Source organism: Cyclopterus lumpus, chromosome 5, assembly GCF_009769545.1.
Source record: "Cyclopterus lumpus isolate fCycLum1 chromosome 5, fCycLum1.pri, whole genome shotgun sequence".
NCBI classification, from domain to species: Eukaryota; Metazoa; Chordata; class Actinopteri; order Perciformes; family Cyclopteridae; genus Cyclopterus; species Cyclopterus lumpus.
The window spans coordinates 8,865,707-8,880,330 of NC_046970.1; the positions used below are offsets into that span (position 1 = coordinate 8,865,707).

At 44.7% G+C, this 14,624-nt stretch overlaps 1 protein-coding gene across 1 annotated transcript in view; it reads right to left on the reverse strand.

The window, feature by feature from the left end:
* Positions 1–14,624, reverse strand: part of plxnb1b (plexin b1b) — a 93,169-nt gene that overhangs the window by 61,803 nt on the left and 16,742 nt on the right. The window contains exon 2 of the mRNA XM_034532186.1: positions 11,307–11,377. The gene's annotated coding sequence lies outside the window, so the exon portion shown is untranslated. The remainder of the gene's footprint in view (positions 1–11,306; positions 11,378–14,624) is intronic.

The following is a 14,624-nucleotide window of genomic DNA, read 5'->3' on the forward strand; positions in this document are numbered from 1 at the left end:
CTCCTCCTCCTCCTCCTCCTCCTCCTCCTCCTCCTCCTCCTCCTCCTCCTCCTCCTCCTCTTCTTGGTGGCAGGGCAAGGGACGTTGGGGGAAAGGGGAGTGTTTATTTGTGTGTGTTGGGGGTTGGTTGGTACTATGTGAGCACCTCTTCTGTTCCAATACAAGAGATGAAGAGCTACATGAAAAAAACAATAGGTTCCCTCCCAGCCCTCATCAGTGTCAGAGAGTGAGTGTGTGTGTGTGTGTGTGTGTGTGTGTGTGTGTGTGTGTGTGTGTGTGTGTGTGTGTGTGTGTCCCACAAAAGCTAGAACCACACAACTAGGTTTTTTTCTTATAAGACGCACAAATTTTGCCACACTACTCGGGACGCCGTTTTAGTTTGCAATACGGAGCAGACATTTGAAGTCAAGTCAAGGCTTTGTGGAGGGCTTTCTGTTTTTGTTTTTTTATCTATACATGTTCACAAAGAAACTGTATAGGAGAAAGCATCAACATATGACAGGGGACTTTCAGTGTGAGAACAACCAAACCGAGGGGAAACAAGTGAGCTGACCTTTTTGACCCTTAATTGAGTAAACTTTGATTTGTAACTGTATGTTCAGAGTGTACAACTTCACTCTGGCAGGTTGCAACAAGATCATCACAGGGCATATTTTTGTGTGTGTGTGTGTGCGTGTGTTTCTGGCCTACAAACACACAATCAGACAACAATAGACCTCCAGCCACCATACAACCACACCCTGACTCTGCCATAGACTATGAACAAACACATCTCTGTTTGCTCTTGTCTGCAGTGGCAGGAGTAGTATTTGTCTGCTCCCTTAAAGTCACATTTTACAACACGCAGTCCATAACTGACCATGATAACTGCTCTCATTCATACTCTTGATGTGTCAAATACTGTTATTTCTACACTGTAATGTTCTGTTTTTTTCAGGAAAGTCTTTCTACCAGCTACTGTCCTCCCATGACCTCTGACATTTACCAGCTGCCTCTGGAAGGGTGTCACTACTACAGGGCATATTTGTAGCCTCATCAACCAGGGACCAAAAAGGGAAACCATTTGTGGAAGACTTGGGTTAACTTTCCAGACAAGATTTTTTGTTTAAAAAGGCAAGCAGGGATTTAACTCAGCGGATCGGGTACGGCCACTCGCCAGTGTGGGGGCATCCCTTCGAGGGACCTCTTCCACTGCGATGGTTGGCCCCTCTCCTCCGGTGCGACAGGCTTGAGGTTGACCCTTGGAACGGCGCGCGATGAAGGTGGCCACATGAAGGGACACACGTATTTGAAAGGGTGGGATTATGAGACCAGAACCATCCATCCATCCATCCATCCATTTTCAATACCGCTTATCCTCATTAGGGTCGCGGGGGCGCTGGAGCCTATCCCAGCTGACATAGGGCGAAGGCAGGGGACACCCTGGACAGGCCGCCAGTCCATCGAGGGCAGAGACCAGAACCAAAACAACAATATTGAACTGAAAATACTTGAACGCTCGTCTCGCATCAAAAACACATTCTCCTGAGATGGTGTTGATGATGATGTCGTGATCAGCAGCAGTGCAACAATACCCAACTTGATTAGAAGGGTCTGGTTTACCAGGAGCCGACTGGACCAGTGGAGAGCTTGAGTCTGCATCACATCTGTGCTGCATCTCTGCAATAAAGAGACTTTTAAATCTCAGTGCCCCGAATCTGCAAGACCTAATCAAAAAGGGAGCGACCGGCCTCTCACATTAGCACTTCATTGTGTTGATGTGGTTCAGTCCCACACCACAAGAGAGAAAAAAAACTGTTTATTTCTTCTTTGTCTGCAACCCTCAAGGGGCAAAACATATTTGGATTGCCTGCTTAGAGCTCCACAACAACTCCCCCACACAGTATGGGGGAGTTGTTGTGTTAAGCAGGCAAGTGAGTGTGTGAGTGTGTGTGTGTGTGTGTGTGTGTGTGTGTGTGTGTGTGTGTGTGTGTGTGTGTGTGTGTGTGTGTGTGTGTGTGTGTGTGTGTGTGTGTGTGTGTGTTGTAGTGGTTACGGGAGTCATATTGAAGGATTGACAGTCTATTTCCACAGTCTCTCCCACTCACTGTTATCAGCACAGTGGCCTGACAGCAGCCTAAATACTAGTCATTACTCTGTCCTCCCTGCTGGCCAGCTCAGATAGAGCCAGACTCACAGTAGCCCCGTGTATCACCACGACTGATGCTGCTCACCAGAAAAGCCCCCCAGCATGTAATTACACATTACACAGTAAATTCACGACTTCAAACTCCAATCCGTTTGTTCAATACTTTGTTTACACTGAGCCTATTTTCAGCAGGAGAGCTTCAGCTCCGGTGTCTGATGTGTTTGCACAGCTAGTAAACAGCAGATGAGGATACTAAGTGTGTTTGGTTTCACAGGCTGCTGGTCGCCTCCCCTTTGTATTTGTGGGCTTTGAAGGAGTCAGGTAACAGATGCCCAAGCTGGCAGTAAATTAGAGACCGGTAATTACACACTCTAACACACACACACACATTAAAATCGACATGTTCGCACAAACCCAGAGTCACACACTACGGTGCTGCTTCAATTCCCGACTGTCTTCATTAATTCTTCCTCACAGCAGCAGGTCCTCTCTGGTCGGGGCCTGTTCTCCCAGCTCTGCAGCGACAATCAAAGCTCTTCTACGACTCAAGAGGAGCCACTGCACGACCAGTCTGCATTGCTAATTCGCTTCCTTCAGGCCATGACATTGGCCGGCCCGTTCTCCTGAGAGTTTCAACAATCTGTACGTTGGAATGGTCTGTAATTGTTCCCTCCATGTTCCCAACGCGCATGATCATTACGTTGACATCTGAGGGGTCGCTGAGCCAAAAATGTCTCAACACAGAGAGTACTGTCCGGTAATGTGTCCTCCAATAATATTACGTTTAGTATAGAGTGTGGATACCAGACCCAAGCCAGACGGGATCCGACAGGTAAATATGTATTGTTCAGGTTCAGCCTAAATGACGTGGTTTTTTAAGTTCTTTAGTGAAATAATAATGTCAAGAAATACAAATAATGGACCTCCTGTCTGCGTTGGGTAAGGTATTTATCCGTCTCTGCTCCAAAGACTCATCAGTAGTTTCAGATGGTCTTCATGTTCAGTTTAGTGGGTTTGGAGCTCTTTGTGGCTAAACGTTGTGTGATTGTGCTACTTGTTACCCAGAAAGGCTGGAAGGAGATATACGTTTATAAAACGTTACTTTTCTACTTAAAAACCCACGGAGCTAAAATAAGCAGAGTACGATAACACATTATTAACTAGCGTGAACACTTCTATGCTATGCTACTGAAGGTATGCTGAATGTATACACATGCTGTTTCTGCTTTTTTATGATTGTAGCATTAAATAAAGACCTAATTGTCTTTACAGGAACACTGTTGTTCCATCTCCAGGTTCACTTTTACATCTTATTTAACCAGTTTTCACTGCAGAGACAGTTTGACATCCAGATATTCAGTTTAGTTTTAGTAATATTTAATCAGAGTGCAGTTAGTGACAGTGTGGGCTCTATAGCAACATAACACTAATGGTGTAGCAGCAGGGGTGGGGCTTAGCAATGAGTAAAATGGTCAGTGGTTTAAAGCAAAAGGAAACAGTGAGGACAGATTCTAATTTACCCCCCTCCCCCAGCCCCCCAGAGACCAGTGATGGTGTCTCAGTGTAAATGTGTATGGGAGGGGGAGGGTAAACAAATGGTGCGTGTACTGTCCTTTCATCCCCTGAAGTATATATAGACGCGCGCGCGTGCGTGTGCGTGTGTGTGTGTGTGTGGGGGGGGGTTAATTATGAGAGGTGAGAAGGGTACGGGACAATGTGGAGGATGGGAAGTATTGAGGAGAAGAGAAAAATAAGCGAAGCAAGAGAGACAGCCCACCTCTATTATTCTGCGTAATATGAGCATTTTGTTAAGTCTTGTAAGAGATGGGAAAGCACTTAATTTCACACAGCTGCTCAGCTAAAACCTCAGCAACGAACAAGCAAATAAGCAAATCAAAAACAACAAAACCACAGCAGGGCATGAAAACTGCCTGTCCGCTCATTTTAATACATTTGAATAGCAAAAAGCAGAATTAGGACTGAATCCAAAACGTATACAGGCTCACATTTCATGCAGCACTGCTTCTGTTTCTTTTGTAGTCTTTTTTTTTCTCAGGGGTTTGGACAAATTTGCATCCCCAAATTTGGGCCGGGGATCCCACAAAAGGTTAAAGACAAAGTTATTTGTAGTCGGGGGGTGTTGAAGATCTCAACAAAGGCTGAAGCCCTTCCACTCCAAACCTCCTTGTTTCAGCGTTTTCCTTTCATAGTCAAGCACAATACGGAAGAGAAACCCGTGACTGACCCACTTTTTCTTCACCTTTTCACAGCCTCCCCCACTTTTGACAGCGCAGAATTCCAACATCAAAAAGCGGTTCACCAAAAAAAGCACTCATCCTTGCTCGGGTCTAAAAGTCCTTAAGGTCTGGAGCATCTTCAAGGAGGGGGGGGGGGGGGGGGGGGGGGGGGGGGTTAGAAAGGGTAATATAGAACTAAATGGAAAAAGAAGCTTACGGCTTCTGAACAGCCGGTGAGTGAGTGAATGTCATGAAAATGGTCAAGCAGTGATTGAGATTCTGCACCCGGCTCTGCTCGTCCGGGAAGCCAAAGATGACTGTGGGTGACTTTTCTTTTTCTTTTTTTTATTATACAAAAGGACAATCAGTTAAATGAGCAAGTGGCCACTACTCTGCTATCCTCTGACTCGTTCGTGGAAGTCATGTGAAGATGCAGAAGAAAAATAGTACAAGAGAGGACGACTAAATGACGTGATTTGATTATATTGTTTTGCTGCGAGCGCTCCAGGAAAGTCACCTTGTCTCGCTGAGGAGAGCGGGGGTGATCGTGCTCGGTATTGCAACGTCTCGTCTGTCTCAATGTTAAAACGTCGGACAGACGGTAGAGAAGCAAAGGCTGAACGGATGACGGGAACAATAAGGGCCTTTATTCACGGCTTTACATGTCTTTGTGTGAACGCATTCATGACAAAACATTTTTTTTTTTTTTAAAGTAGAAGTAGTAACATTGCACAAAGAGACAAGAGAAAGGCCCCCGGTGTAACGAGGCCTTCAGGTGGGCTTCAGCTGACAACTGAGTTTCTAGATACCTGCTCTGGAAATGTGTGACTGAGCTGGAGCCCGACTCATCTTTGTCGTCAGGAACATTTAGTCCTGTGGAACAAATGGCCCATCGGTGATTTACAGTCCTCTGGAGAACAGATTTATGATTAGCATCCACTTTCAGAGATGACCACATCCTTCAGGCACACACACAACAACACCCTCATAATGGATGCACTACCGACTGGCTTAAAGCTACTAAAGTACTGATTACAAACATTATTACGTCTCCCCTTGGTCACATCTGGGGGAGCGCTAAACAGAATGTATGTTTGTTAATCCTCCAATGCTTCTCATCGGTACCACGTGTTGTTTTATCACACGGACTTTGGAGAGCGACTTATTGTTCGTGTGCAAGAACACGGAGAAGTCTCCTCGGCCAACTCAAACAAAGCAAAAGGTCAACCGTTGGCTCTGAATGAACCCGTTTCATATTATGTAACGCAGTCAACCCTCTTGGCCTCAGAGGGAACTGGTCGTGTGGCTACAGAGCGGTTTGTGTTGGTCGAACCACACCCTGCTAGTCCCTGAATGTGGACATGTTCCACTGGGAGACTGAAAAGCAGCATTCATTAATCCACAAAGCGGTGACGACCAGTGATGTGAACAACCAGCAGTCGAGTTTCACAAGATGGGACTTAACATGGATTAAATCCAAAAAAGGAAATTTACAGAATAACAATGAATAAGTCAGTTTCCGAGAACAATGTCAACCTCTGCTACATTCTGGTCTTACAAAACAAACTAAGCAAAACTTGAAGTGCCTGCAAACAGAATATGATAAACCCCGGAGTATCGATAGGTTCCCGAGATAACAGCTCTGCTATTGGTACCACCCCACTACACTAACACACACACAAGTGAGACTACATTTGACTCCAGTAAATGCGGAAAACTCAATGAAAGAGGAAACAGCAGCAGTTTATCACAACATGTGGCCAACGTGTATTATATCAATGTGTTTGTGGAGCAGCAGGTAACGTTAGTGATGTCAGACGGAGTGTGATCACAAGATAAGGGCTAATCAATGAAAGATAACCACTTAGAGATTTTGGAACTTCTTGTAGTTGCTGCTCAAGAAAGAATATGCATTTACATCCAAAAACAAAGCAATGTGGATTATTTTCTTAATTGTCTTTCTTCTCACAAAATCATCAAAAAGAACTAATCAGAGTATTGATGAGTAAACTGAGCTTTAAGCAGTATCAACGAGAGTACAGTAGAGAAGCCCATTCCTATTTGGAAGTCTAATGGATGATGAAAAATACATAACTCCCCCTGTACTTACTTATTTTCCTCAGCAAAGACAAAGAAAGCCCCCAAACTAACACCCTCTTCTCAACGGGGAAAAACAAGACTTTTCAGGAAAGTGCCGACTCTTGCACCGCTACGAGAGAGGAACCGTCGTCATCAGCAGGTCTCGCAGAGCTCTGTGTGATGCTCCGACACTGACGGGACACTGACACTTTCTTGCAGCAGCATTTAACATCTGTCTGAGAGGAGCATTACATTTGGAGCAGTATAGACACACCTTCATGGAGCTGCCAACCGGTCTCGGTCTTATCTGATTCCTGGACCCTTTGGAATCTCGTTTCACCCAAGCAACACACGTGGCAAGAGGAGCACCTGCACGGGACACCAACGACACACATCGCCAAGTAACTGAACCAAGCAGAGTGGACGAGAAGTGACAAAACCGACCTCCAGCCCAAACATCCCACCAAATCAGTGGACGCAGTGTGGGCTCATTTAATCAGGTTTATTTGGTATCACTCCACATTCTTTGTGAAACCCCCTAATGTTAGTTAAGATGTCTGATAGGCTTAAAATAACACTAATCCCCCCCCTTATACATCCCTCTCAGCAGAGGTCTATGCATTGCCAATGGTTCTGAGAGACCTGCAACAGATATGTTGGAACACATGGTCCTGGTGTAGGCTGAAGAGCCGTTTGTTCTTGAGCCAGAGCAAATCACACACACAAACCAAATCTCTGTTTGGCCACAGCTGTTAGCACATCGTTGACGCAATCTCAAACAGCAAAGTGGTGTCTTCTCAATCAGGTCTCAAATCCTCCAGTGAAACGAGATGCTCGCTGGCGAAGCATGCAGAGTGTGTGCTGGTGGACGGGAAGTGTGCAACTTGGGTGAATAATATTTAAATAAATGTACAGGAATTACAATTTGAGTGTAAAGTGTTTAAATGCAGCAACAACTTGGTCAACAGGAATTCCAGAACGTAACTTTGTCTATAAATATAAAATTGAACAGATCGGTCACATTTTCACTGATAACAGATCTAGGTATTAGAGTCAGTCCGAGCCAGATATTGGTATCGGTGCATCCCTAGTGTGTTGATGGGCCACCTGTGGTGCAAAAATGCAACCCAAAAAAAAAATCACAGGAAGAAGTTACTTTTTGCTTTGTGTGTGTTACAAAACAAATAAAGCTCAGAGTATTTAAAGTTCCCATCACTTCAGAAACGTGGCGAAGAAGAACACAGCAGGCCAAGCTGAACAACCACACTTCCTGTGCTCACCACATGGCGTAGCCGCCGTCGCCCCACAGCGCGGTAAACTTTGAAGCCGACGCCTGTATGTGCGTAGGCTCCGTAGCTTTAACCCCTTCATGCAAGTCCAGCCCCAGAGGCAGACCCCAATACTACACCATTAGTAGTCAGCTTGTGTGCTCTCTACTGATCTGTCCCGTCTTCCTCTAAAAGGTTGAATGGCCACAAAATAAAACAACAAAAAGAGGCCACACTAATCAGGATGAAGTTACAGGAAAGTTTTCTGTGGGTCTGTTTTTTTTCGCTTTAGTATTGTGAACTACATTTCATTTGCCATGGCTGTACTTTTCTTCAAGCAGCTATTTGTAGAGCTGTACACTTTACGGGGCAGTCGCCGGGTGCTTTGGTTCTAAATGAAGACGTTTCCAATGCATCAGAACGTCAAGTGCCTAAAGCTGGCACTGAATGCTTGCTTCATCTTTTTATCAGGTATTTCCTCGTTTCAATCCTAGTTCTCATTTGAAACTGTACTTTATTCAGGGGAGATTCTGTGCTGTTGTTGCCACTAAAAACAAGTTAGGTATCGGAACTGAAACTCGGATGTCTCACTAAGAACTTTGAATGAGAAGCAGTCCAATAATGCACACAGAGAGATGGACTGCTAAAAAAATATTAAAATAAATCACGCCTGGATGAAGCCAAACAGAAGCAAGACCCTCCCTGCTATTGTGTATCCTCTTCCCCAATCCGATCATAGCTGGTTAAAACGTGTATTTTAAAATTACACTATTACATGCTCTGTTTGTTTTTGGTATGAGACTCTAAGGAAGCACACACACACACACACTTCACTCCCCTGCAGTGTTTCCTGTCTCCCCTGGCTGATCATTTCCCTGTAATCTAATGCTCGGCTGCTCATCTCCGGTTGGCCTCAGCTATGGGTGTGTGTGTGTGTGTGTGTCACCATTTGATGTTCTCAGAACAATAGTGAGCCAGTGTTTCACTAATGATGACACCGACAGGCACGACTGAACTTCACCCCATTCCCAAACTAACTCAAGTATGGAAGTGTGTTGGCCATCTTAAGAGTTTGTGTATTTGGATGTTTTGCATTGACACACGTACTGATAAGCTGGGTAAACACCATAGACTGTATATAAGAAGTGGACGTAGTCATTGTGATGCGTTTTCGCTATCGCCATCTTGGATTACGAACGTCACCATGTTTGGTATAGGGAGGAGTGACGTAGAGACGCCGTATACGGCTCTTGTAGCGGCAGCTACCCGTCTATAAGCCTGCCCTAAAGCATACCGTGCTTTATGGTATATTTGACTCTAAATGGATCATAGTTTACGAAATGAACATCATACTGTATTGAAGAGTCGCCCCCTGATGGTCAGTAGAGAGAATGCAGGTTTTAAGACACTTCCGCATCGGCTTCACTCAGCAGAACCGGAGGTTGGCGTCTGGTAGAGAAGTGACAGAGTGAAGCTTGAGGAAGAGGAGCGATGTGTGAACTGAAAAATAGCTCCAAAGTAACAGTATGTGCCCCAGTGTCCTTTGGAGTGAGCCTCTTTTCACCATTAGTTGAGTGCAGAGTTAATGTAGACTCGAGGTGACTCAAAGATAACCTCCGAGAAGTTTAGTAGCTAAATATGTCCATGACCAAAAATTCCGGTAATAATAAAAGAGTGCCAGCCAGACAAATGACAACAAGATAAATGGTGCAGTCTAAAGGCCTTTGAACTTTGTTTGACTACACTAAAATGGCATCACAGTTTCCCTTCCTCATTCAACTTTCAGAACAAAAGACTTCACAAAAAACAAAGTAAAGAATAAGAGATGTGGAACTTAAAGACTGTGGCAGGTGATGGCATAACAGCTTGGAATCAGGGACGGTTGCAAAACAAAGGATGAGTGAAAGATTAGAGAGTAGTGATTGTGATCTAGGCAGCTAAACGATAGCTTCCTGCTAATGTCATTCATTCATTAGCCTTATTTGGGATTATCCAGTGCACCCGTAATTAATTCAGTTTTGTGTCCTATTGTGAATTTAGAACAATAAAACCAGATTCTGTTTTGGGATGAACAAATCCCACTTTTTCTCTTGTTCTTTTTACAATTTAAACTCTGTAAACCTCACTGTCTGGGACAGATTGAGATCAAATTAAATATATGCGGTAACATATCATTTCTAAACTATGGAGTGCACATTTTATGGTTAGAATTTTGTAATGAAGGCGACTTAGAAACCAACTTTTCATGTGGATTGATTACATCTGGCTGGAACCACTCAATTAGGTCAGTATCTGCATCAATGTAAATCCATGTATCGGACTAGTGCATCCCCAGTTCTTCTACGAGACTACAGCTGAGAAAAGGGATTCAGTCCGGTCCCAACTTTACCAGTAGTGTCGGCAAACAGTTCACTGGTTTAGGAGAAACCCGTATTGTCCTGCATCCTTCCATAGAGGTCAACGCTCAAGATATATAAATATATAATATAGACGCGCACTAGTGGAGCTCAGTTCAACAAGACTTCACCGAACCAAAGCTACTTTGGTGAAAAGCAGTCTTGCACCTTGCCTTCTCTGTAAATATGATTATTCCGCCACAGTCTGCTCACTGCACAGTAAAGCTCAGAGAGTGGATTCAGTGTCAGTCTCAATAACGTTTCAGGCAGGCGTGTGCTTCCTACAAAAGGGCCTGAGCTTCGTCCTCCAGCCAGATGGTGATGTGTTTCAAAGCACAGGGCCGGTCTGCCACCCTGAGATGGCAGTGAGATGCGACCCTGGGCATTCTGCTTATTTGAAACAGATGGCTGGACGCACGGCCCACAAAGGCAGGTTATGAGAAGACATAAAAAAGTCCACCCCACGAACATCATCCGCCTGATTTAACCACGAAAGCTTCCTGGCTACTCCCTCTCCGGCTTATTCTCCAACCAGGTCCTCCGTGCTGGCCCGGCCTGGGAATAAATAGTCATGGCTCCAATTTCACAATGTAATCAAAACACTGGGCTTTGTGGGAGCGCCCAGAGGACAGGAACCGGGCAAAGCAGTGGGACAGTGAGGAGGAGGACTTGGACAGGGAGGAGTATCAAGGAAGGATCAGGCCTTAGTTTATGTAACCAAGGTCAGCTGGAGGAAAAACACAATAATCCTTGGCTAAGGCAAAAACAGTCTGAGCACAAGGGAGGAGGGCCGACTGAGGGAAGGGAAATATGAAAACAAACAGATAAAAGTCGCTGTGGGGAGGCCTCCATTTGCATGGCCTGAGCTTCTGGTTTGGCATGGGGAGGAGTAATTGGGAGCAGCCACGAACACTTTAAATAGCTCCTGAGTGTGGCGGGATGCGTTTCTTTGGGGGGAAGTGGACTTGACACCGCAGGAGGAAGAAACAAATCCCATGGGCCATTGTGTAATTGAGACGAATTGAAGGAAATAGTTTGAAAAAGTGATCACTCGCCCCACCTTGACACCATCTGGCTATTTTGGTGCAATACATTAGCATTGACCAATCATTTAAAAAAAGCCTTTACACTGCTACACACTCCTATAAGTGTTGCACAAGCATTGGCAAGAAGAAAAGAGGAAATATGAATTTCCTACCTGCTGAAGTTCAGTGCTCTTTTGCAGCCATTTCCTATAGGTCCACGGCTCCCATGTGGATTTGTCCAAACCTGGAGCAAGACAAGAGGTTAGAAAATCCACATAAGGCATTTTTCCAGTTTTCTTCTCTAAAAAGCCAAAAGCGTGACATTAGGTACAACACAAACGGTCTTTGAGGAACCATAATGTGGACACAGATGAGGATAGCAGGAGTCAATGGGTGAAAAATCCCCCTTCTACAGTGTGAACATAAACCATTTGCAACACCTGCCATGTCTTCTTAATTCATGCTGCGGAGGTGAGGGCCTCGGTTTCTCAAACAGGACAGCTATTGTTCAGTACAATAACAAAGACTAATAGCTGCCATAGAAAAGAGAAGACGTGACACATGGCCTCTCTAGCACTTTCATAACACATACTCAAAGCATCAGAATTTACAAAGCAGTGAAAGAAACATATGGTTAGAACTGACATTTAAAGTTTGCTCTGAGGGGGAAAGTCTGTCTTCTAGAGGTGTACAAATTATCATTCAGAAGTTTCATTCAGAACAACATGAGTCCAAAGAGTGTAAGAATATTTGTTGAATAGATTTGTTGTTTTTACTGTCATGGAACGTGACCACAGGGGCACTTGATGAGCATGCCACTAGGTAGCCAACGGACAAATGGTTCACATGTGGGCTTTTTACTTCCAGATTTCAAACCGGAACAACGGCTCGTTTGGAAACTCTTTTCCCTTATATTATGTAAATAGTTCACTTGAAAGAAATGTTTAATCTTATTTTGCTAGATTTCCAGTTTACAATGAAAATAGCAACTATATAGTTTACAATAGGGGATTCAGTGTACAATAGCATTCACTTCCTGTTAATCCAGAGGAAGCTTTGAATTTGGATCAAGATGGTTACAGAATCCAACTTTTTCCACGTTCGAACAGGTTAAACTAAATTCTACTAAACTACTGTCGTGTATATTTCAGAGAACAAACAACCCAGCTGCATTTCCAATTCTGAAAAAAACTGATCAAATGAAACTTTTATTCTTGGCTTTGGCAATCCTAGTAAATTCTCATTTTATGCTTGTCCTTCACAACAGGTGTCCAAAAGCTGTAAAGTAGAATCATTCCATTGAGAGTCAATGCTGCCTTCACTTGGAGGGAGCTTGGTCAAACTTGGGAGTCATTCCAATCCTCCTTGGAGGTTCTAAAAAAAGAGAAATGGTTGTTTTGAAAGGAAATAGCCCTCTTCCACCTGATTCCACGGCTCCTACCTCTGCCCTCTAGCCAGGACGCGTTGGGTCTTGTTTTGTGGAGATTCCCTTAGACACAACACACTAACTCATCGATTCCTCTTTGACCCTGACTGACAGGGTGAGGCCTAAAGGGTGAGGCCTGAAGCCAAGCCGCGGAAAGACAAGTTTGAAGCTGAAAGTGCAGAAGGCCGTTTGGTGGAACTGTGGGCTGAGATTGATGTGCTGATAGGATTGATGCGACAGGAACAGGAAGGATTGCGGTCTTTGCTCTGATGTTTGTTCCCCTCTTTTATTCACGGATTAAAGTCGACTTGTGTCACACAATGGTTCATCAGGTTGAGCAAACAGAGAACAGATAGAGAGCCTGGAGCACCTTTACTTTGAAAACAGTGGTGGTATGTTCGGCTCTGTGAGACTGGAAGCAGTGACGCCGTGTCCTTCAGCCAATGCCTCTTTTGACGCCGGGCCAAATGGAGAAACCTTATGCAAGAGCACTCGCACAACAACAGCCAAGCGCGCTCTCTCACTTTAAGGGGGCGACATGAATCCGGATGCATTTGAGCCTTAATGGCTCCCTTTGTGGCCATGAAAAGGGACTGTGCCAATTTCAGCCAGGCTTCCCATTGTAGGAAATGTACAGTGACTCAACTGGTGACATGGCGTGTTCGCTCACCAATGCCAAAACCAGTGAATCATGATCCAAAAAAGACAGGCAAACATCCATCCCCCACCCCACCGACTCGATACGGAGGGACATCCCACCCAGGAGTCCTCTCAAACATGTCCACAGACCCAAATAGACATGGACCTTTTGACAGCGCCGAGAGGGAATGGACTCAACTCAAATCAGGTCAGGTCAGATTTAACATGGGAAAGAAAAATATCACTGCCACAGCCCAGTGGAGACATTCTTTATGTAAACAGGAGACAAGTCCTGCAAAGTGACTAAAACTGTCACAAACAGGATTCCTGTGTGAAAACAGACTTAAATAAAGACGGCCATTTCCAGACATTATAAAGTGCTAAAATTTGTGTGAGCTTTTACCCTCCACTTGGCAATGCTAAACGGCACATGTTTTACTGTGCCGTTTAGCAGACCTTCAGGTTTCTTCCCTTTTTTCCCTGTCAAAGGTTATTTTTGGGGAGTTTTTCCTGATTCGATGTGAGGTCCTGGGACAGGGATGTCGTATGTGTACAGATTGTAAAGCCCTCTGAGGCAAATTTGTAATTTGTGATATTGGGCTATACAAAATAAACTGAATTGAATTGAACTGGCTTCTTCATTCTGACGGTTCAGCCGAGCTGGCATATGCGCGTATCCTTAAAAAAACCCGTCTCTTCGCAGGAGGAAATGACATGGCGTTACCAAGACCAACACTGCCACATTCCTGAGGTCGTTAAGCTGTCGGCCTTAAAACTACCATTGACAGTGCGCTCTGTAATTAAATACCAGAAATCTCGTCTTTTTTTCCCCTCGCCGTTCCTTGGAAAATATATACAGGGTCTAAATGCAACTCCTGCCCTGCCCTCTCAGGCTGTTGGTACAGGGCTGATGCCATCATGCTTAGTTCCTCAACCCACATCTGGTCATTCAACCTCAGAATGAACAGAGGTTATACCAACGAGAGAAAAGGCAGAAAAGGCAGCCTTGGTGTCAAACTGAAACTGAAATAGTGTTGTGGTTGAATTCCTTCGAGCCAGAGCCAAATGTGTCACTGCATCCAAAACTGCAAAAACCTCTTTAAGAAGTAATCTTTTAACCTTACAGTGAACTAATGAGAGACTGGGCATCCGTCTCTAAGCCTTAATGAGACAGAGGATGAGCACTTTCCAGCGGCAGCTTGGTCATTAACTCTAATTGTGTTCTCACGCTGAACATGACCAGCGGCACGCTGCCTCTGTGGCGAATTCATTCATTTGCAGTGCCATGTTTTCTAATGGCATGCACAAACGGATAAGCGCATCATCGTAATCTGACAACAACACATGGCATGTGTGCCAATTCCCCAAACTCGTATTAGCCATGATTGATTTTCTTTTCAAGTCGGGGGGGGCGGGGGGCACATGG